A 23,778-nucleotide genomic window follows, 5' to 3' on the forward strand; every position below is an offset into this window, starting at 1 on the left:
AACAAAGAAAACAGTAAAAAAGAGACACCCCCGCACCTAGACAGACTCTGCCTTTCATTTGGAGAACTTAAATATAAATACAATTAAAATTATAAGCCAACTGATCCCAAACTGGGCATTTCCCAGGAGTTGTTAGTGTTTCACGAACTCAAAAGGGTCCCAGTGTTAAATACATCTGTAAAATACACGTGAGCTCTGTGTTTCACCATATGCACATCAGCAGTCCTGCACTCACAAGACCTATGTCCCAAACGTGTTTGATGAGGGGGCCCACCCGCTTTGTTGGAGGACCTCCTGATGACATTTGTCAGAACACTGGGGACTAGCTGCTGAAATCATCCAGCTAGAAACAACAGGCATACACAGAAAGGAACAAAACGGACAGCGCTCCCAGAATTCAACTGTTCATCGCTGTGAAAGCCAAAGGACAGTGAAGAAAAGTTTTCAGAGGTAAAGGCTGAGATGCAGAATGGCGTTCTCAGATATACGAGGGCTCAGGAGACATCTCAGCTTTGTACCTTTCTTCAAAAATCACCAGAAGAATAAGTAATTTAGATCGAGTCAAAGCAAAGGAAATCCCTAAGGAACTTTTAAGAATTCTGAGGGGTCATTGCCTCTTTTCTCAACAACAGCTGGATAAATCATAACAGCAAATTATTTTATTATGAATGCTTTTCCTTATGATGGGAATAAGCCCATGACACACAGCAGTTCCTCTGGGAAAAATTCTCTCCAGTACTTTACGGTTTACCAGCAGCTTCCAAAAATCCAGTTTAAACTACTTATGTGCTAAAAAAAAAAATTAATAATCTAGAGAAAGAACTGGAGGATAATGAGTAAAATGTTAATGTGATAGTCCTTAGTGTTGAGATTTTGGCCTTTTATTTTTCTTCTATTTCCAAATTAAAAAAAATAGGCAATGTGTTCATTTTAATATAATTTAAAATTTACAAAAAGTTTAATCATGACAGAGCTAAACTTAAAAGCATGTTTCCAATTCTGAAGGAATGCTTGGCTGATGTAAAAGCAAATTCAGAAAATGCTTCTGAGACATTCAGGGAACAACCCATACAGTCAGAAACTTTACTAATACCCAAGGGTTAGCGTGATTTGCTCAAAGCGACTGAGATAAAACATGAATAGCAGTAGTGCTTGACATTCATTTAGCATTTTTCAGTTCACGAAGAACTTTATCACGTGGTCATCTCCGGTGCGACCCATCACCCAAGAGCTAACAGGGCGCAGGTAGTGTCAGGGCTCTGTCGCCACAGTGGGGCAGACAGGCTGGCGATGCGTCGGCCGCTGAGCTGGTCACGCCGACGCAGGACTCCTGGACCGGCGTGCCCTCTCCCCTGCACACGGGTCTTCAGGAGAGGATGTGGGTCTCCTGCAGGGGCTCAGGTGCACATTCAGACAGAGCGCTGGGTGGTTACAGGGCCCACTGGGCCTGATGTTGCACGTGGTCTTTCTGCTTGAGGAAGCCTGTGCCCGTGGACAGACAGGCGATGAGACATCACAGCATCAGACCAGGAGGGACGAGGGGTGGGAGGAGAGAGAGGAGAGGCCATCTGGAAAAAGTCTTCCACAGAACTTGCCATCCACTGGGTGGTGGCAGGTGGCAGGGTGGCACCTTCGTACTCTTTAAATCGTGACTCGGTGTTTTTAGAAAACCATGTGGGAAGCAGCGCTAGGACAAGCCTGTGGTGGCCATTGTGATGGTCCTTTATGATAAACTGCTTAATCCCCATCCTTTGAGTAAGACTGTCCAGCAGTGATGCGCTGTTCTCCAGGCCCGTTTCTCCATCTCACCAACAGAGAAACCAGCAGGACCGTGTTAGGTGCCTTTCTGCAATCCCGACGCACTGGGCCAAGGGTAACTGCTCTCCACAGGCACCTGATCTATTTATTATTTCCTCCAACTTTATGTTTATTTTCCTATTCATTTTCTTATGTCTTGGGTTAATTTTTAATTTTCAGCCTTTCTTTTCTCAGATGTGCATCTCAGTCTATAAACTTTCTTCAAAGTACTGCTTTAATTACATCCCAGAAGTGTTCACATGGAGTATTTTCATTATTATTCTATTCAAAATATCTAATGTAGTCTAATGGGTAATTTAGAAGTGTATTTTATTGCATTGTGGTCAGAGTACATATTCTGTACCATTTCAGTCTTTTGCAATTTATTGAGACCCACTTTAGGGCCCTGTATGTGGTCAATACTGACTGTAAACATATTAGATGTGCTTGGGAAGAATGTGTATTTTTTAGTTGTCATGTGCAAAGTGTGTTTCCTTCATCTTTTGTCTGCTTAATCTGCTTTAAAACATCTGAAAGATGTATTAACAATCTCTTGCCATAATTGCATATTTATCTATTTCCCACTGTAATTTGGTCAGTTTTCGCTTTATGGATTTTGAGGCCATACTGCTAACTACAAACAAATTTAGAATTATATCTTCCTGGTAAATTTTTAAATTATTATGAAGTGACTCTCTTTATCTCTAGTTGTACCTTTTAGCTTAAAACCTATTTTGCCTGATTTATTATAACTACACAAGTTTTCCTTTGTTTAATATCTGCATGATGTATTTTCTGTTCCTTCGCTATCTAATTATTTGGTGTGTCTTTTATACATGCTATGTTGCTTCTTATTCTGATATTCTTTTTTTTTTTTTTTTTTTTTTTTTTTTGCGGTACACGGGCCTCTCACTGTTGTGGCCTCTCCTGTTGTGGAGCACAGGCTCCGGACGTGCAGGCTCAGCGGCCATGGCTCACGGGGCCTATGGGATCATGCAGGGGACATGGGTTCGTGCCCCGGTCCGGGAGAATCCCACATACCATGGAGCAGCTGGGCCCGTGAGCCATGGCCGCTGAGCCTGCGCGTCCAGAGCCTATGCTCTGAAACGGGGGAGGCCACAACAGTAAGAGGCCCGCGTACCGCAAAAAAAAAAAAAAACTTTCATGGGGTAGACAGTTCTATGTTAGTAGTTCTTTTCTTTCATCACATTATACCATGCCACTCACTACCTTTTGGCTTCCATTACTGCTGTTGAAAAGTCAGCTTTCAGTCTGAATCTTACTTCTTTGAAGGTAATCTTTTTATTCCCTCCTGCCTGCATCTTTTTAAGATTCTTCTCTCTGTTATTCTGTAGTTTCACTATGATGTACTGAGTTGACCAGTTTGTTTGGGTTTTTGTAAGATCTTACAGAAAAACCCAACCCAAATGGCCAACCCAATATCTAGCTATAGACTTATTACTTATTACTAAGCCTGTTGGAATTTATTAAGATTCTTATATCTGGATTATTTTTTCATCTGTTTCTGAAAAATTCTGAGTCACTGTCTTTTAAAACATTGTTTTGGACTGTGTTCTTCTGGGACTCCAATTAAATGTATGTTAGACCTTCTCACTGTGTCTCTTCCCTTCCCTTCTCTTTTTTCCATCCTTTGTCTATCCTTGCTTCATTCTAGATAGTTTCTACCTGGTCTGTTTTCAAATTTACTAATTCTGTCTTCAGCTGTGTCTAATATGCTATTAAATCTATCCAAGTTCTTAATTATTATGTGTTTTCCATTCTGGACTTTCTTTTTGGTTCTCTTTTTCAAATCTGCCATGGCAGTTTTAATAGTTTCCAATTTCCTTCTGAAAATTTCAAAGTCAACTCTTATCTTCTTGAACATGGTAAACACAGTTTCTTTACAGTGTCGTCTGATAATTCCAACATCTGTTGTTTCTCTGGTTTTTCTTCATGTATGCCTGTTTGTCTTCCACTGAGTACTGGAGACTATATTTGCAAAATTATTTCTAGAAAGAGTTTCAGTCCTATGATAATGCCATCTTTCTCTAGAGAGCACACAAATACTAGTATTCTGGATCACATGCTTCCAACTTTAGGACTAATGATTTTCTGAGCAACTCAGAAGACTGACAAGTGGGCTGAAATCCATACAGGAGCTACTTTACTTCTAGTTCTCCTTTCTCCCTTCAGTATCCAATCCTAAAGGAGAGGAGCTACCCATACTTCTAGCTGACCCTTACTCCTTAGAATGGCCTGCAGGACTGTCAGAAGTGCAGTACAATCTCACAACTAGCTTTTCCAGATTGGCAAACATTTCCAGAGCAAAGATGCCCTGAGTGCCCAAGCTCACCCCTCTAATTTCCTATTCTCCCCCAGATTTCAACAAGTTTCATGTCATATGGTGAGGTTTTGAATGTTTTTAAGAAGATTTCAAGAAACATCTGATCTAGTTTTTAAAAACTGTTTTCTGTGGGGTAGTCCAAATACCTAATCCACCATTACCAGAAACCTATAATTCTGTTCCTCTAAGATCTAAACATAGAATTACCGTATGATCTAGCAATTCCACTCCCAGTTTTATACCCAAAGTTATTGAAAGCAGGAACTCGAATTTATATTTGTGCACCAATGTTCATTGTAGCATTATTCACAATAGCCAAAAGGTGGAAACAACCTAAATGCCTATCAACAGATGAATGGATAAACAAAATATGGTGTATCCCTATAATGAAACATCACTTGACCATAAAAAGGAATGAAGTTCTTGTACCTGCTACAACATGGATGAAACTCAAAAAATTATGCAAAGAAGTCAGACACAAAAGAACAAATATTGTATAATTCCACTTACATGAAATATCTAAAATAGGCAAATTCATCACAGACAAAAATTAAAATAGAGGTTACCAGGGGCTGGGGTCAGGTAATGGGGGAATTATCATAGAGTTACAGAGTTTCTGTTTCAAGTGATGCAAAATTTTTGAAAATAGAGAGTAGTGATGGTTGCCCAACAATATGAAAGTAATTAATGCCACGGAATTGTACACTTAACTGGTTAAAATGGAAAATTTTGTGTTGTAAATACTTTACCAAAATGTTACATAGTGACTGGTTCAAGATGGCGGAGTAGAAGGACGTGCTCTCGCTCCCTCTTGCGAGAGCACCGGAATCACAACTAACTGCTGAACAACTGTCAACAGGAAGAGACTGGAACTCACCAAAAAAGACACGCCACATCCAAAGACAAAGGAGAAGCCACAATGAGACGGTAGGAGGGGCACAATCACAATAAAGTCAAATCCCATAACTGCTGGGTGGGTGACTCACAGACTGGAGAACACTTATACCACAGAAGTCCACCACTGGAGTGAAGGTTCTGAGCCCCACATCAGGCTTCCCAACCTGGGGGTCCGGCAATGTGAGGAAGAATTCCTAGAGAATCAGACTTGGAAGGCTAGCGGGATTTGATTGCAGGACTTCAACAGGACGGGGGGAAACAGAGCAGGATTTGATTGCAGGGCTTCAACAGGACAGGGGTGGGAAACAAAGTGTGTGCATCGGGACCCAGGGGAAGGAGGAATGACCCCATAGCAGACTGAACCAGACCTACCTGCTAGAGTTGGAGAGTCTCCTGCAGAGGCAGGGGGTGGCTGTGTCTCACCCTAAGGACAAGGACACTGGCAGCAAAAGTTCTGGAAGTACTCCTTGGCGTGAGCCCTCCCAGAGTCCGCCATTAGCCCCACCAAAGAGCCTGGGTAGGCTCCAGTGCTGGGTCGCCTCAGGCCAAACAACCAACAGGGAGGGAACCCAGCCCCACCCATCAGCAGACAAGCGGATTAAAGTTTTACTGAGCTCTGCCCACCAGAGCAACAGCCAGCTCTACCCACCACCAGTCCCTCCCATCAGGAAACTTGCACAATCCTCTTAGATAGCCTCATCCACCAGAGGGCAGACAGCAGAAGCAAGAAGAGCTACAATCCTGCAGCCTGTGGAACAAAAATCACTTTCACAGAAAGACAGACAAGATGAAAAGGAAGAGGGGTACGTAGGAGGTGAAGGAGCAAGATAAAACCCCAGAAAAACAACTAAATGAAGTGGAGATAGGCAACCTTCCAGAAAAAGAATTCAGAATAATGATAGTAAAGATGATCCAGGACCTTGGAAAAAGAATGGAGGCAAAGATCGAGAAGATGCAAGAAATGTTTAACAAAGACCTAGAATTAAAGAACAAACAAACAGAGATGAACAATACAATAACTGAAATGAAAAATACACTAGAAGGAACCAACAGCAGAGTCACTGAGGCAGAAGAACAGATAAGCGACCTGGAAGACAGAATGCTGAAATTCATTGCTACAAAACAGAACAATGAAATGAAAAGAAATGAAGACAGAAATGAGCCCTCTGGGACAACATTAAATGCAACAACATTCGCATTATAGGGGTCCCAGAAGGAGAAGAGAGAGAGAAAGCACCTGAGAAAATATTTGAAAAGATTATTGTCGAAAACTTCCCTAACATGGGAAAGGAAATAGCCACCCACGTCCAGGAAGCACAGAGAGTCCCATACAGGATAAACCCAAGGAGAAACATGCTGAGACACATAGTAATCAAACTGGTAAAAATTAAAGACAAAAATTATTGACAGCAGCAAGGGAAAAATGACAAATACAAGGGAACTCCCATAAGGTTAACAGCTGATTTCTCAGCAGAAAATGTACAAGCCAGAAGGGAGTGGCATGACATACTTAAAGTGATGAAAAGGAAGAACCTACAACCAAGGTTACTCTACCCAGCAAGCATCTCATTCAGATCCAATGGAGAAATCAAAAGCTTTAAGGATAAGCAAAGAGAATTCAGCACCCGCAAACCAGCTCTATAACAAATGCTAAAGGAACTTCTCTAAGTGGGAAATACAAGAGAAAAAAAGGACCTACAAACACCCAAAACAATTAAGAAATAGTAATAGGTACATACATATCAATAATTACCTTAAACATGAAAGGATTAAATGCTCCAACCAAAAGACACAGGCTCACTGAATGGATACAAAAACAAGACCTATATATATGCTGTCTACAAGAGACCCACTTCAGACCTAGGGACACATACAGACTGAAAGTGAGGGGATGGAAAAAGGTATTCCATGCAAATGGAAATCAAAACAGAGCTGGAGGAGCAATACTCATATCAGATAAAACAGACTTTAAAAAATAGAATGTTACAAGAGACAAGGAAGGACACTACATAATGATCAAGGGATCAATTCAAGAAGAAGATGTAACAATTATAAATACATATGCACCCAACACAGGAGCACCTCAATACATAAGGCAATGGCCTAATAGCTATAAAAGTGGAAATCAACAGTAACACAATAGTGGGGGACTTTAACACCTCAGTTACACCAATGGACAGATCATCCAAACAGAAAATTAATAAGGAAACACAAGTTTTAAATGACACAATAGACCAGATAGATTTAATTGATATTTATAGGACATTCCATCCAAAAACAGCAGATTATACATTCTTCTCAAGTGCACACGGAACACTCTCCAGGACAGATCACATCTTGGATCACAAATCAAGCCTCAGTAAATTTAAGAAGATTGAAATCGTATCAAGCATCTTTTCTGACCACAACACTATGAGATTAGAAATCAATTACAGGGAAAAAAACATAAAAAACACAAACACATGGAGGCTAAACAATACGTTACTAAATAACCAAGAGATCACTGAAGAAATCAAAGAGGAAATAAAAAAATATCTAGAGACAAACGATAATGGAAACACAATGATCCAAAACCTATGGGAGGCAGCAAAAGCAGTTCTAAGAGGGAAGTTTATAGCAATACAATCCTACCTCAAGAAACAGAAAAATCTCAAATAAACAATCTAACCTTACACCTAAAGGAACTAGAGAAAGAAGAACAAACAAAACCCAAAGTTAGTAGAAGGAAAGAAATCATAAAGATCAGAGCAGAAATAAATGAAATAGAAACAAAGAAATCAATAGCAAAGATCAATAAAACTAAAAGCTGGTTCTTTGAGAAGATAAACAAAATTGATAAACCATTAGCCAGACTCATCGAGAAAAAGAGGGAGAGGACACAAATCTAAAATTAGAAATGAAAAAGGAGAAGTTACAACAGACACGCAGAAATACAAAGCATCCCAAGAGACTACTACAAGCAACTCTATGCCAATAAAATGGACAACCTGGAAGAAATGGACAAATTCTTAGAAAGGTATAACCTTCCAAGACTGAACCAGGAAGAAATAGAAAATATGAACAGACCAATCACAAGTAATGAAATTGCAACTGTGATTAAAAATCTTCCAACAAACAAAAGTCCAGGACCAGATGGCTTCACAGGTGAATTCTATCAAACATTTAGAGAAGCGCTAACACCCATCCTTCTCAAACTCTTCCAAAAAATTACAGAGGAACGAACACTCCCAAACTCATTCTACGAGTCCACCATCACCCTGATACCAAAACCAGACAAAGATACTACAAAAAAGGAAGATTACAGACCAATATCACTCATGAATATAGATACAAAAGTCCTCAACAAAATACTAGCAAACAGAATCCAACAACATATTACAAGGATCATACACCACCATTAAGTGGGATTTATCCCAGGGATGCAAGGATTCTTCAATATATGCAAATCAATCAATGTGATACACCATACTAACAAACTGAAGAAGAAAAACCATATGATCATCTCAATAGATGCAGAGAAAGCTTTCGACAAAATTCAACACCCATTTATGATAAAAACTCTCCAGAAAGTGGGCATAGAGGGCACCTATCTCAACATAATAAAAGCCATATACGACAAAGCCACAGCAAACATCATTCTCAACGGTGAAAAACTGAAACCATTTTGTCTAAGATCAGGAACACGACAAGGATGTCCACTCTCACCACTATTATTCAACATAGATTTGGAAGTCCTAGCCACGGCAATCAGAGAAGGAAAAGAAATAAAAGGAATACAAATTACAGTAAAACTGTCACTGTTTGCAGATGACATGATACTATACATAGAGAATCCTAAAGATGCCATCAGAAAACTACTAGAGCTAATCAATGAATCTGGTAAAGTTCCAGGATAAAAAATTAATGCACAGAAATCTCTTGCATTCCTATACACTAATGATGAAAAATCTGAAAGAGAAATTAAGGAAACACTCCCATTTACCACTGCAACAAAAAGAATAAAATACCTAGGAATAAACCTACCTATGGAGACAAAAGTTTTGTAGGCGGGTGTCCCTTGGGGAAGATGGTGGAAGAGTAAGACGCGGAGATCACCTTCCTCCCCACAGATACACCAGAAATGCATCTACACGTGGAACAACTCCTACAGAACACCCACTGAACGCTGGCAGAAGACCTCAGACCTCCCAAAAGGCAAGAAACTCCCTACGTACCTGAGTACGGCAAAGGAAAAAAGAAAAAACAGAGACAAAAGAATAGGAACGGGACCTGCCCCAGTGGGAGGGAGCCGTGAAGGAGAAACGGTTTCCACACACTAGGAGCCCCTTCGCGGGCGGAGACTGCGGGTGGCGGAGGGGGAAGCCTCGGAGCCGCGGAGGAGACCGCAGCCACAGGGGTACGGAGGGCAAAGCAGAGAGATTCCTGCACAGAGGACCGGTGCCGACCGCCACTCACCAGCCCGAGAGGCTCGTCTCCTCACCCGCCGGGGCGGGCGGGGCTGGGAGCTGAGGCTCGGGCTTCAGTCAGAGCGCGCTGGCGGCGTGAACACAGCCTGAAGGGAGTTAGTGCGCCACGGCTGGCCGGGAGGGAGTCCGGGGAAAAGTCTGGAGCTGCCGAAGAGGCAAGAGGCTTTTCCTTCCCTCTTTGTTTCCTGGTGCGTGAGGAGAGGGGATTCAGAGCGCCGCTTCAAGGAGGCTCCACAGACGGGCGCGAGGCGCGGCTGAAAGCGCGGACCCCAGAGACGGGCGTGGGACGCTGGGGCTGCTGCTGCCGCCACCAAGAAGCCTGTGTGCGAGCGCAGGTCACTGTCCACGCCCCCTTTCCGGGGAGCCTGTGCAGCCCGCCACTGCCGGGGTCCAGGGATCCAGGGATGGCTTCCCCGGGAGAGCGCACAGCAGGCCTCAGGCTGGTGCAACATCACGCCGGCCTCTGCCGCCGCAGGCTCACCCCATACCCCTCCCTCCCCCAGGCCTGAGTGAGCCAGAGTCCCCGAAGCGGCTGCTCCTTTAACCCCGTCCTGTCTGAGCGAAGAACAGATGCCCTCCGGCGACCTACACGCAGAGGCGGGGCCAAATCCAAAGCTGAGACCCGGGAGCTGTGCGAACAAAGTAGAGAAAGAGAAATCTCTCCCAGCAGCCTCAGGAGCAGCGGATTAAATCTCCACAATCAACTTGATGTACCCTGCGTCTGTGGAATACCTGAATAGACAACGAATCATCCCAAATTGAGGAGGTGGACTTTGAGAGCAAGATTTATGATTTTTTCCCCTTTTCCTCTTTTTGTGAATGTGTATGCGTATGCTTCTGTGTGAGATTTTGTCTGTATAGCTTTGCTTCCACCATTTGTCCCAGAGTTCTAAACATCCTTTTTTTTAAATTATTTTTTTTAATAATTATTTTTTATTTTACTAACTTTATTATACTTATCATACTTTATTCTATTTTACTTTATCTTCTCTTTTTTCCTACCTTCCTTCCTTCCTCCCTCCCTTTCTTCCTTCCTTTCTTTCTTCTACTAATTCTTTCTTTCTACTTTTTCTCCCTTTTATTCTGAGATGAGTTGATGAAAGGCTCTTGGTGCTGCAGCCAGGAGTCAGTGCTGTGCCTCTGAGGTGGGAGAGCCAACTTCAGGACACTGGTCCAGGACTTCCGGGTAAGATGGCGGAAGAGTAAGACGCGGAGATCACCTTCCTCCCCACGGATACACCAGAAATACAGCTACACGTGGAACAACTCCTACAGAACACCTACTGAAAGCTGGCAGAAGACCCCAGACCTCCCAAAAGGCAAGAAACTCCCCACATACCTGGGTAGGGCAAAGCGGAGAGATTCCCGCACAGAGGATCGGTGCCGAGCGGCACTCACCAGCCCGAGAGGCTTGTCTGCTCGCCCGCCGGGGCGGGCGGCGCTGGAAGCTGAGGCTCGGGCTTCGGTCAGAGCGCAGGGAGAGGACTGGGGCTGGCGGCGAGAACTCAGCCTGAAGGGGGCTAATGTGCCACAGCTAGCCGGGAGGGAGTCCGGGAAAACTCTGGAGCTGCCGAAGAGGCAAGAGACTTTTCCTTCCCTCTTGGTTTCCTGGTGCGCGAGGAGAGGGGATTAAGAGCGCTGCTTAAAGGGGCTCCACAGACGGGCGCGAGTCGCGACTGAAAGCGCGGAGCCCAGAGACGGGCGTGGGACGCTGGGGCTGCTGCTGCCGCCGCCAAGAAGCCTGTGTGCGAGCGCAGGTCACTGTCCACACCTCCCCTCCCGGGAGCCTGTGCAGCCCGCCACTGCCGGGGTCCCGGGATCCAGGGGCGGCTTCCCTGGGAGAACGCACGGCGCGCCTCGGGCTGGTGCAACGTCACGCCGAACTCTGCGGCTGCAGGCTCGCCCCGCACTCCGTGCCCCTCCCTCCCGCCCGGCCTGAGTGAGCCAGAGTCCCCGAAGAGGCTGCTCCTTTAACCCTGTCCTGTCTGAGCAAAGAACAGACGCCCTCCGGCGACGTACACGCAGAGGCGGGGCCAAATCCAAAGCTGAGACCCAGGAGCTGTGAGAACAAAGAAGAGAAAGGGAAACCTCTCCCAGCAGCCTCAGAAGCAGCGGATTAAAGCTCCATAATCAACTTGATGTACCCTGCATCTGTGGAATACATGAATAGACAACAAATCATCCCAAATTGAGGAGCCAGGAGTCAGTGCTGTGCCTCTGAGGTGGGAGAGCCAACCTCAGGACACTGGTCCACAAGAGACCTCCCAGCTCCACATAACATCAAACGGCGAAAATCTTCCAGAGATCTCCATCTCAACACCAGCACCCAGCTTCACTCAACGACCAGCAAGCTACAGTGCTGGACACCCTATGCCAAACAACTAGCAAGACAGGAACACAATGCCACCCATTAGCAGAGAGGTGGCCTAAAATCATAAAAAGTCCGCAGACACCCCAAAACACACCACCAGACGTGGACCTGCCCACCAGAAAGACAAGATCCAGCCTCATCCACCAGAACACAGGCACTAGTCCCCTCCACCAGGAAGCCTACACAACCCACTAAACCAACCTTAGCCACTGGGGACAGACACCAAAAACAACGGGAACTACGAACCTGCAGCCTGCAAAAAGGAGACCCCAAACACAGTAACATAAGCAAAATGAGAAGACAGAAAAACACACAGCAAGAGAAGGAGAAAGATAAAAACCCACCAGACCTAACAAATGAAGAGGTAATAGGCAGTCTACCTGAAAAAGAATTCAGAATAATGATGGTAAAGATGATCCAAGATTCTATTTCCCAGATCCAAAATCTTGGAAATAGAATAGACAAAATGCAAGGAACAGTTAACAAGGACCTAGAAGAACTAAAGATGAATCAAGCATCGATTAAAAACACAATAAATGAAATAAAAAATACTCTAGATGGGATCAATAGCAGAATAACTGAGGCAGAAGAACGGATAAGTGAGGTGGAAGATAAAATAGTGGAAATAACTGCTGCAGAGCAAAATAAAGAAAAAAGAATGAAAAGAACAGAGGACAGTCTCAGAGACCTCTGGGACAACATTAAACGCACCAACATTCAAATTATAGGGGTTCCAGAAGAAGAAGAGAAAAAGAAAGGGACTGAGAAAATATTTGAAGAGATTATAGTTGAAAACTTCCCTAATATGGGAAACGAAATAGTTAATCAAGTCCAGGAGGCACAGAGAGTCCCATACAGAATAAATCCAAGGAGAAATATGCCAAGACACATATTAATCAAACTGTCAAAAATTAAACACAAAGAAATCATATTAAAAGCAGCAAGGCAAAAACAACAAGTAACACACAAGGGAATCCCCATGAGGATAACAGCTGATCTCTCAGCAGAAACTCTACAAGCCAGAAGGGAGTGGCAGGACATAATTAAAGTGATGAAGGAGAAAAACCTGCAACCAAGATTACTCTACCCAGCAAGGATCTCATTCAGATTTGATGGAGAAATTAAAACGTTTACAGACAAGCAAAAGCTGAGAGAGTTCAGCACCACCAAACCACCCTTACAACAAATGCTAAAGGAACTTCTCTAGGCAAGAAACACAACAGAAGGAAAAGACCTACAATAACGAACCCAAAACAATTAAGAAAATGGGAATAGGAACATACATATTGATAATTACCTTAATTATAAATGGACTAAATGCTCCCACCAAAAGACACAGATTGGCTGAATGGATACAAAAACAAGACCCATATATATGCTGTCTACAAGAGACCCACTTCAGACCTAGAGACACATATAGACTGAAAGTTAGGGGATGGAAAAAGATATTCCATGCAAATGGAAATCAAAAGAAAGCTGGAGTAGCAATTCTCATATCAGACAAAATAGACTTTAAAATAAAGACTACTAGAAGAGACAAAGAAGGACACTACATAATGATCAAGGGGTCGATCCAAAAAGAAGATATAACAATTGTAAATATTTATGCACCAAACATAGGAGCACCTCAATACATAAGGCAAATACTAACAGCCATAAAAGGAGAAATCGACAGTAACACAATCATAGTAGGGGACTTTAACACCCCACTTTCACCAATGGACAGATCATCCAAAATGAAAATAAATAAGGAAACACAAGCTTTAAATGATACATTAAACAAGATGGACTTAATTGATATTTATAGGACATTCCATCCAAAAACAACAGAATACATATTTTTCTCAAGTGCTCATGGAACATTCTCCAGGATAGATCATATCTTGGGTCACAAATCAAGCCTTGGTAAATTTAAGAAAATTGAAATCGTATCAAGTATCTTTTCCGACCACAATGCTATGAGACTAGATATCAATTACAGGAAAAGAGCTGTAAAAAATACAAACACATGGAGGCTAAACAATACACTACTTAATAACGAAGTGATCACTGAAGAAATCAAAGAGGAAATTAAAAAGTACCTAGAAACAAATGACAATGGAGACACGACGACCCAAAACCTATGGGATGCAGCAAAAGCAGTTGTAAGAGGGAAGTTTATAGCAATACAATCCCACCTTAAGAAACAGGAAACATCTCGAATAAACAACCTAACCTTGCACCTAAAGCAATTAGAGAAAGAAGAACAAAAACATCCCAAAGTTAGCAGAAGGAAAGAAATCATAAAAATCAGATCAGAAATAAATGAAAAAGAAATGAAGGAAACGATAGCAAAGATCAATAAAACTAAAAGCTGGTTCTTTGAGAAGATAAACAAAATTGATAAACCATTAGCCAGACTCATCAAGAAAAAAAGGGAGAAGACTCAAATCAATAGAATTAGAAATGAAAAAGGAGAAGTAACAACTGACACTGCAGAAATACAAAAGATCATGAGAGATTACTATAAGCAACTCTATGCCAATAAAATGGACAACCTGGAAGAAATGGACAAATTCTTAGAAATGCACAACCTGCCGAGGCTGAATCAGGAAGAAATAGAAAATATGAACAGACCAATCACAAGCACTGAAATTGAAACTGTGATAAAAAATCTTCCAACAGACAAAAGCCCAGAACCAGATGGCTTCACAGGCGAATTCTATCAAGCATTTAGAGAAGAGCTAACACCTATCCTTCTCAAACTCTTCCAAAATATAGCAGAGGGAGGAACACTCCCAAACTCATTCTACGAGGCCACCATCACCTTGATACCAAAACCAGACAAGGATGCCACAAAGAAAGAAAACTACAGGCCAATATCACTGATGAACATAGATGCAAAAATCCTCAACAAAATACTAGCCAACAGAATCCAACAGCACATTAAAAGGATCATACACCATGATCAAGTGGGGTTTATTCCAGGAATGCAAGGATTCTTCAATATACGCAAATCAATCAACGTGATACACCATATTAACAAATTGAAGGAGAAAAACCATATGATCATCTCAATAGATGCAGAGAAAGCTTTCGACAAAATTCAACACCCATTTATGATAAAAACTCTGCAGAAAGTAGGCATAGAGGGAACTTTCCTCAACATAATAAAGGCCATATATGACAAACCCACAGCCAGCATCGTCCTCAATGGTGAAAAACTGAAACCATTTCCACTAAGATCAGGAACAAGACAAGGTTGCCCACTCTCACCACTCTTATTCAACATAGTTTTGGAAGTTTTAGCCACAGCAATCAGAGAAGAAAATGAAGTAAAAGGAATCCAAATCAGAAAAGAAGAAGTAAAGCTGTCACTGTTTGCAGATGACATGATACTATACATAGAGAATCCTAAAGATGCTACCAGAAAACTACTAGAGCTAATCAATGAATTTGGTAAAGTTGCAGGATACAAAATTAATGCACAGAAATCTCTGGCATTCCTATATACTAATGATGAAAAATCTGAAAGTGAAATCAAGGAAACACTCCCATTCACCATTGCAACAAAAAGAATAAAATATCTAGGAATAAACCTACCTAAGGAGACAAAAGACCTGTATGCAGAAAATTATAAGACACTGATGAAAGAAATTAAAGATGATACAAATAGATGGAGAGATGTACCATGTTCTTGGATTGGAAGAATCAACATTGTGAAAATGACTCTACTACCCAAAGCAATCTACAGATTCAATGCAACTCCTATCAAACTACCACTGGCATTTTTCACAGAATTAGAGCAAAAAATTTCACAATTTGTATGGAAACACAAAAGACCCCGAATAGCCAAAGCAATCTTGAGAACGAAAAATGGAGCTGGAGGAATCAGGCTCCCTGACTTCAGACTATACTACAAAGCTACAGTAATCAAGACAGTATGGTACTGGCACAAAAACAGAAAGATAGATCAATGGAACAGGATAGAAAGCCCAGAGATAAACCCACGCACATATGGTCACCTTATCTTTGATAAAGGAGGCAGGAATGTGCAGTGGAGAAAGGACAGTCTCTTCAATAAGTGGTGCTGGGAAAACTGGACAGGGACATGTAAAAGTATGAGATTAGATCACTCCCTAACACCATACACAAAAATAAGCTCAAAATGGATTAAAGACCTAAATGTAAGGCCAGACACTATCAAACTCTTAGAGGAAAACATAGGCAGAACACTCTATGACATAAATCACAGCAAGATCCTTTTGGACCCACCTCCTAGAGAAATGGAAATAAAGACAAAAATAAACACATGGGACCTAATGAAACTTAAAAGCTTTTGCACAGCAAAGGAAACCATAAACAAGACCAAAAGACAACCCTCAGAATGGGAGAAAATATTTGCAAATGAAGCAACTGACAAAGGATTAATCGCCAAAATTTATAAGCAGCTCATGCAGCTCAATAACAAAAAAACAGCCCAATCCAAAAATGGGCAGAAGACCTAAATAGACATTTCTCCACAGAAGATATACAGACTGCCAACAAACACATGAAAGGATGCTCAACATCTTTACTCATTAGAGAAATGCAAATCAAAACTACAATGAGGTATCATCTCACACCAGTCAGAATGGCCATCATCAAAAAATCTAGAAACAATAAATGCTGGAGAGGGTGTGGAAAAAAGGGAACACTCTTGCACTGCTGGTGGGAATGTGAATTGGTACAGCCACTATGGAGAACGGTATGGAGGTTCCTTAAAAAACTACAAATAGAACTACCATATGACCCAGCAATCCCACTACTGGGCATATACCCTGAGAAAACCATAATTCAAAAAGAGACATGTACCAAAATGTTCATAGCAGCCCTATTTACAATAGCCCAGAGATGGAAACAACCTAAGTGTCCATCATCGGATGAATGGATAAAGAAGATGTGGCACATATATACAATGGAATATTACTCAGCCATAAAAAGAAATGAAATTGAGCTATTTGTAATGAGGTGGATGGACCTAGAGTCTGTCATACAGAGTGAAGTAAGTCAGAAAGAGAAAGACAAATACTGTATGCCTACACATATATATGGAATTTAAGAAAAAAAAATGTCATGAAGAACATAGGGGTAAGACAGGAATAAAGACACAGACCTACTAGAGAATGGACTTGAGGATATGGGGAGGGGGAAGGGTAAGCTGTGACAAAGTGAAAGAGTGGCATGGACATATATACACTACCAAACGTAAGGTAGATAGCTAGTGGGAAGCAGCCGCATAGCACAGGGAGATCAGCTCGGTGCTTTGTGACCGCCTGGAGGGGTGGGATAGGGAGGGTGGGAGGGAGACGCAAAAGGGAGGGGATATGGGAACATATGTATATGTATAACTGATTAAATTTGTTATAAAGCAAAATAAATAAATTAATTAATTAAAAGAAAAAAAAAAGGACACTGGTCCACAAGAGACCTACCAGCTCCACATAATATCAAACGGCAAAAATCTCCCAGAGATCTCCATCTCAACACCAGCACTCAGCTTCACGCAACGACCAACAAGCTACAATGCTGGACACCCTATGCCAAACAACTAGCAAGACAGGAACACAACACCACCCATTAGCAGAGAGGCTGCCTAAAATCATAAAAAGTCCACAGACACCCCAAAACACACCACCAGACGTGGACCTGCCCACCAGAAAGACAAGATCCAGCCTCATCCACCAGAACACAGGCACTAGTCCCCTCCCACCAGGAAGCCTACACAACCCACTGAACCAACCTTAGCCACTGGGGACAGACACCAAAAACAACGGGAACTACGAACCTGCAGCCTGCAAAAAGGAGACCCCAAACACAGTAACATAAGCAAAATGAGAAGACAGAAAAACACACAGCAGGTGAAGGAGCAAGATAAAAACCCACCAGACCTAACAAATGAAGAGGAAATAGGCAGTCTACCTGAAAAAGAATTCAGAATAATGATAGTAAAGATGATCCAAAATCTTGGAAATAGAATAGAGAAAATGCAAGAAACAGTTAACAAGGACCTAGAAGAACTAAAGATGAATCAAGCAATGATGAGCAACACAATAAATGAAATGAAAAATACTCTAGATGGGATCAATAGCAGAATAACTGAGGCAGAAGAACGGATAAGTGACGTGGAAGATAAAATAGTGGAAATAACTACCGCAGAGCAGAATGAAGAAAAAAGAATGAAAAGAACTGAGGACAGTCTCAGAGACCTCTGGGACAACATTAAACGCACCAACATTCAAATTATAGGGGTTCCAGAAGAAGAAGAGAAAAAGAAAGGGACTGAGAAAATATTTGAAGAGATTATAGTTGAAAACTTCCCTAATATGGGAAACGAAATAGTTAATCAAGTCCAGGAGGCACAGAGAGTCCCATACAGAATAAATCCAAGGAGAAATATGCCAAGACACATATTAATCAAACTGTCAAAAATTAAACACAAAGAAATCATATTAAAAGCAGCAAGGGAAAAGCAACAAATAACACACAAGGGAATCCCCATAAGGTTAACAGCTGATCTTTCAGCAGAAACTCTACAAGCCAGAAGGGACTGGCAGGACATATTTAAAGTGATGAAGGAGAAAAACCTGCAACCAAGATTACTCTACCCAGCAAGGATCTCATTCAGATTTGATGGAGAAATTAAAACCTTTACAGACAAACAAAAGCTGAGAGAGTTCAGCAGCAACAAACCAGCTTTACAATAAATGCTAAAGGAACTTCTCTAGGCAAGAAACACAAGAGAAGGAAAAGGCCTACAATAACGAACCCAAAACAATTAAGAAAATGGGAATAGGAACATACATATCGATAATTACCTTAAATGTAAATAGACTAAATGCTCCCACCAAAAGACACAGATTGGCTGAATGGATACAAAAACAAGACCCATATATATGCTGTCTACAAGAGACCCACTTCAGACCTAGAGACACATACAGACTGAAAGTAAGGGGATGGAAAAAGATATTCCATGCAAATGGAAATCAAAAGAAAGTTGGAGTAGCAATTCTCATATCAGACAAAACAGACTTTAAAATAAAGACTACTAGAAGAGACAAAGAAGGACACTACATAATGATCAAGGGATCGATCCAAGAAGAAGATATAACAATTGTAAATATTTATGCATCCCACAAAGGAGCACCTCAATACATAAGGCAAGTACTAACAGCCATAAAAGGGGAAATCGACAGTAACACATTCATAGTAGGGGACTTTAACACCCCACTTTCACCAATGGACAGATCATCCAAAACGAAAATAAATAAGGAAACACAAGCTTTAAATGATACACTAAACAAGATGGACTTAATTGATATTTATAGGACATTCCATCCAAAAACAACAGAATACACATTTTTCTCAAGTGCTCATGGAACACTCTCCAGGATAGATCATATCTTGGGTCACAAATCAAGCCTTGGTAAATTTAAGAAAATTGAAATTGTATCAAGTATCTTTTCCGACCACAATGCTATGAGACTAGATATCAATTACAGGAAAAGATCTGTAGAAAATACAAACACATGGAGGCTAAACAATACACTACTTAATAACGAAGTGATCACTGAAGAAATCAAAGAGGAAATAAAAAAATACCTAGAAACAAATGACAATGGAGACACGATGACCCAAAACTTATGGGATGCAGCAAAAGCAGTTCTAAGAGGGAAGTTTATAGAAATACAATCCCACCTTAAGAAACAGGAAACATCTCGAATAAACAACCTAACCTAAAGCAATTAGAGAAAGAAGAACAAAAACCCCCCAAAGTTAGCAAAAGGAAAGAAATCATAAAAATCAGATCAGAAATAAATGAAAAAGAAATGAAGGAAACGATAGCAAAGATCAATAAAACTAAAAGCTGGTTCTTTGAGAAGATAAACAAAATTGATAAACCATTAGCCAGACTCATCAAGAAAAAAAGGGAGAAGACTCAAATCAATAGAATTAGAAATGAAAAAGGAGAAGTAACAACTGACACTGCAGAAATACAAAAGATCATGAGAGATTACTATAAGCAACTCTATGCCAATAAAATGGACAACCTGGAAGAAATGGACAAATGCTTAGAAATGCACAACCTTCCAAGACTGAATCAGGAAGAAATAGAAAATATGAACAGACCAATCACAAGCACTGAAATTGAAACTGTGATTAAAAATCTTCCAAAAAACAAAAGCCCAGGACCAGATGGCTTCACAGGCAAATTCTATCAAACATTTAGAGAAGAGCTAACACCTATCCTTCTCAAACTCTTCCAAAATATAGCAGAGGGAGGAACACTCCCAAACTCATTCTACGAGGCCACCATCACCTTGATACCAAAACCAGACAAGGATGTCACAAAGAAAGAAAACTACAGGCCAATATCACTGATGAACATAGATGCAAAAATCCTCAACAAAATACTAGCCAACAGAATCCAACAGCACATTAAAAGGATCATACACCATGATCAAGTGGGGTTTATTCCAGGAATGCAAGGATTCTTCAATATACGCAAATCAATCAACGTGATACACCATATTAACAAACTGAAGGAGAAAAACCATATGATCATCTCAATAGATGCAGAGAAAGCTTTCGACAAAATTCAACACCCATTTATGATAAAAACTCTGCAGAAAGTAGGCATAGAGGGAACTTTCCTCAACATAATAAAGGCCATATATGACAAACCCACAGCCAGCATCGTCCTCAATGGTGAAAAACTGAAACCATTTCCACTAAGATCAGGAACAAGACAAGGTTGCCCACTCTCACCACTCTTATTCAAAACAGTTTTGGAAGTTTTAGGCACAGCAATCAGAGAAGAAAAGGAAATAAAAGGAATCCAAATCGGAAAAGAAGAAGTAAAGCTGTCACTGTTTGCAGATGACATGATACTATACATAGAGAATCCTAAAGATGCTACCAGAAAACTACTAGAGCTAATCAATGAATTTGGTAAAGTAGCAGGATACAAAATTAATGCATAGAAATCTCTGGCATTCCTGTACACTAATGATGAAAAATCTAAAGGTGAAATCAAGAAAACACTCTCATGTACCACTGCAACAAAAAGAATAAAATATCTAGGAATAAACCTACCTAAGGAGACAAAAGACCTGTATGCAGAAAATTATAAGACACTGATGAAAGAAATTAAAGATGAAACAAATAGACGGAGAGATATACCATGTTCCTGGATTGGAAGAATCAACATTGTGAAAATGACTCTACTACCCAAAGCAATCTACAGATTCAATGCAACTCCTATCAAACTACCACTGGCATTTTTTACAGAACTACAACAAAAAATTTCACAATTTGTATGGAAACACAAAAGACCCCGAATAGCCAAAGCAATCTTGAGAATCAAAAATGGAGCTGGAGGAATCAGGCTCCCTGGCTTCAGACTATACTACAAAGCTACAGTAATCAGGACAATATGTTACTGCCACAAAAACAGACAGATAGAACAATGGAACAGGATAGAAAGCCCAGAGATAAACCCACACACCTATGGTCACCTTATCTTTGATAAAGGAGGCAGGAATGAACAGTGGAGAAAGGAAAGTCTCTTCAATAAGTGGTGCTGGGAAAACTGGACAGGTACATGTAAAAGTATGAGATTAGATCACTCCCTAACACCATACACAAAAATAAGCACAAAATGGATTAAAGACCTAAATGTAAGGCCAGAAACTATCAAACTCTTAGAGGAAAACATAGGCAGAACACTGTATGACATAAATCACAGCAAGATCCTTTTTGACCCACCTCCTAGAGAAATGGAAATAAAAACAAAAATAAACAAATGGGACCTAAGGAACTTCAAAGCTTTTACACAGCAAAGGAAACCATAAAAAAGAACAAAAGACAACCCTCAGAATGGGAGAAAATATTTGCAAATGAAGCAACTAACAAAGGATTAATCTCCAAAATTTATAAGCAGCTCATGCAGCTCAATAGCAAAAAAACAAACAACCCAATCCAAAAATGGACAGAAGACCTAAATAGATATTTCTCCAAAGAAGATATACAGATTGCCAACAAACATATGAAAGAATGCTCAACATCATTAATCATTAGAGAAATGCAAATCAAAACTACAATGAGGTATCATCTCACACCAGTCAGAATGGCCATCATCAAAAAATCTAGAAACAGTAAATGCTGGTGAGGGTGTGGAGAAAAGGGAACACTCTTGGACTACGGGTTGGAATGTGAATTGGTACAGCCACTATGGAAAAGAGTAAGGAGGTTCCTTAAAAACCTACAAATAGAACTACCATACGACCCAGCAATCCCACTACTGGGCATATACCCTGAGAAAACCATAATTCAAAAAGTCATGTATCATAATGTTCATTGCATCTCTATTTACAATAGCCAGGGGATGGAAGAAACCTAAGTGTCCATCATCAGATGAATGGATAAAGAATATGTGGCACATATATACAATGGAATATTACTCAGACATAAAAAGAAACGAAATTGAGCTATTTGTAATGAGGTGGATGGACCTAGAGTCTGTCATACAGAGTGAAGTAAGTAAGAAAGAGAAAAAAAATACTGTATGCGAACACATATATATGGAATTTAAGGGGAAAAAAAAGGGTCATGAAGAACCTAGGGGTAAGACGGGAATAAAGACAGATCTGGGGACTTCCCTCGTGGCGCAGTGGTTGGGAGTCCACCTGCCAATGCAGGGGACACAGGTTCGTGCCCCGGTCCGGGAGGATCCCACATGCCGCAGAGCGGGTGGCTCGGTGAGCCATGGCCGCTGAGCCTGCGCATCCGGAGCCTGTGCTCCGCAGCGGGAGAGGCCACAATGGTGAGAGGCCCGCGTACCGTAAAAAAAAAACCCAAAAAACAAGACACAGTCCTACTAGACAATGGACTTGAGGATATGGGGAGGGGGAAGGGTAAGCTGTGACAAAGTGAGAGAGTGGCATGAACATATATACACTCCAAACGTAAAATAGATAGCTAGTGGGAAGCAGCCACATGGCACAGGGAGATCAGCTCAGTGCTTTGTGACCACCTAGAGGGGTGGGATAGGGAGGGTGGGAGGGAGGGAGACGCAAGACGGAGGGGATATGGGAACAGATGAACATGTACAACTGATTCACTTTGTTATAAAGCAGAAACTAATACACCATTGTGAAGCAATTAGACTCCAATAAAGCTGTAAAAAAAAAAAGTTTGTAGGCAGAAAACTATAAGACACTGATGGCTCAATAACAAAAGAACAAACAACCCAATCCAAAAATGGGCAGAAGACTTAAACAGACATTTCTCCAAAGAAGATATACAGATGGCCAACAAACACATGAAAGAATGCTCAACATCATTAACCATTAGAGAAATGCAAATCAAAACTACAATGAGATATCATCTCACGTCGATCAGAATGGCCATCATCAAAACATCTAGAAACAATAAATGCTGGAGAGGGTGTGGAGAAAACGGAACACTCTTGCACTGCTGGTGGGAATGTGAATTGGTACAGCCACTGTGGAAAAGAGTAAGGAGGTTCCTTAAAAACCTACAAATTGAACTACCATACGACCCAGCAATCCCACTACTGGGCATATACCCTGAGAAAACCATAATTCAAAAAGAGTCATGTATCATAATGTTCATTGCATCTCTATTTACAATAGCCAGGGGGTGGAAGCAACCTAAGTGTCCATCTTCAGATGAATGGATAAAGAAGATGTGGCACATATATACAATGGAATATTACGCAGACATAAAAAGGAACGAAACTGAGTTATTTGTAGTGAGGTGGATGGACCTAGTCTGTTATACAGAGTGAAGTAAGCCAGAAAGAGAAAGACAAATACCATATGCGAACACATATATATGGAATTTAAGGGAAAAAAATGTCA

The sequence above is a fragment of the Hyperoodon ampullatus genome (genome assembly GCF_949752795.1).
Source record: "Hyperoodon ampullatus genome assembly, chromosome: 16".
Taxonomy (NCBI): Eukaryota; Metazoa; Chordata; class Mammalia; order Artiodactyla; family Ziphiidae; genus Hyperoodon; species Hyperoodon ampullatus.